The 1815-nt window shown below is 32.5% G+C and overlaps 1 non-coding gene across 1 annotated transcript; it reads right to left on the reverse strand.

Moving 5' to 3' along the window:
• Positions 1–950: 950 nt before the first annotated feature.
• LOC114579291 lies at positions 951–1040 on the reverse strand. Its single transcript, XR_003700214.1, has one exon. It is a non-coding gene; the product is annotated as a small nucleolar RNA snoR26 (small nucleolar RNA).
• Positions 1041–1815: the final 775 nt, after the last annotated feature.

Below are 1815 nucleotides of genomic sequence, written 5' to 3' on the forward strand. Positions count from 1 at the left end.
GTTCTATTGGGAGGAAACCGGTGATGGAGCGGGGTGGAGAAGATGGTTGGGAGGACAGGGAGGAGCCAGCGGGTGGAGTGGGTGAAAATAACAAAGGAAAGAAAAAAAAAAGAAAAATAAACCACGAGCCACAGACTATTTCAATGACTGGTAAGTATTGCGTTGCCCTTCACCAAGAGACTTTCTCCTCTCAAGAACTCACAAAGAGATCAAACAAGAAAAGCTAGAAATTTTTATTCATAATCATCATTCTACAATACAAGAGAGTTAGCCTATAAATAGGCCTCATGAAAAGAAAAATAGCAAAGACTAAAACGGCACATGACCACTCCTAAGGGTAAAATGGGAAAAAAACAGTAATATAAGATAAACTAGTACATAAGACAAAAAAATAAAATAAGCTCTAGATCGTAGCCGTTGATCTTCCGATGTCCTCATCAGTACCGCTTCGTCATGACTATCAATAACTGATATTGCATCTTGTTTCTATATAACTAATGTGCAATGGTACCATGTACCATGGCTACACTTGTCGGGCTGGTGCAAATGTGTGTGTGTGTATATATATGTTAACAACCTTAACACTAAGTATGCTTGTTGAGAATGATACAATCGACTAGATTCCTTAATCTTTAGCAATTTCAACACAAACTTACCAAGCATAATCTATCAAGGCATGAGCAAGCAAGCTATGCCAATTGAAATAAAAATATATCACAAAAACAATGAGTAAAATAGAGTTATATGAGAGGCCTTTATTTTAGCGAAAATTTTGAAAGCACATGACCTCAAATATACAGCCTCCCGAAAGAGTGAAATCTCCAACTATTGAAGCAATCAAGCAGCCATGAGAAAGCGGTTTTGAAGACTAAAAGTTAGTATCATACTGGAAAAAACATCTTAAGAAACAAAATAAGAAAAAAAAAACAAAACAAAACAATAAAAGATAACAGCATCTCAGAAGATCATTCCCCATGAGTTTCTTCACTGAACATCAAAGTGCAAGGATAACATATGAAGTGTATCATCATTGATGCTGACTTTAGAAAAACAGAAATACAAGGTTTGAAGGAAAAAAAAAACGGCTAAATTAATAGAAAAGGCTGCATAGATATAATGAATAATAAGTTATATATCATAAAGGAAAATAATTTCTTAAGCAATACAGTGTTTTTCAACACAGCAGTGAAGCGACAAAGGATATTTTTGCCTCAAATCCAAAAAGAACAAAGCAAAGGAAGACTTTAGTTAAGTTGACCATACTTCCTTAACCCAAATATATTAATTTTGACACAAGATTTATGAATAATGTTGTTGAGAATTTGATATGAAATTAACACCGAGTTAAATTAGAAAGCCAATTTCAATTATATAATCACATTATTGAAACTTGAACTAAATAACATGAAGGATACAATTTTGAAAGTTTACCAACACAATCATCAAGGAAGATGGAAGAGAAAATTAGCAGAACATATATCAGCTTATATGTCATACAACAAAAACAACAAACTGAGAAATATATAACTCAAATTGCATTTCAATTTTCATCAAAAAAAATTGCATTAAAAAAATAAACAATGAAAAAAAAAAAAACAAATCACCAAAAGCTAATGGGCTGTTCGGGATCACTTGTTTTTTTATAATCTAGTTTGATTTGTGTTTTTTTGCATTTTTGTTCCAACTCAAGCTATTTTTAAAAACACAATAATTATTAAATGTTTTTATTTCTTTTAATGAAAAACATCCTAGCCATCACTCGTTGCCATATTAGTCATTGCCATCATTGGCTACCATCAGCACCCGTTATCACTT

The sequence above is a fragment of the Dendrobium catenatum genome, unplaced genomic scaffold (genome assembly GCF_001605985.2).
Source record: "Dendrobium catenatum unplaced genomic scaffold, ASM160598v2 fragScaff_scaffold_264, whole genome shotgun sequence".
Lineage (NCBI taxonomy): Eukaryota > Viridiplantae > Streptophyta > Magnoliopsida > Asparagales > Orchidaceae > Dendrobium > Dendrobium catenatum.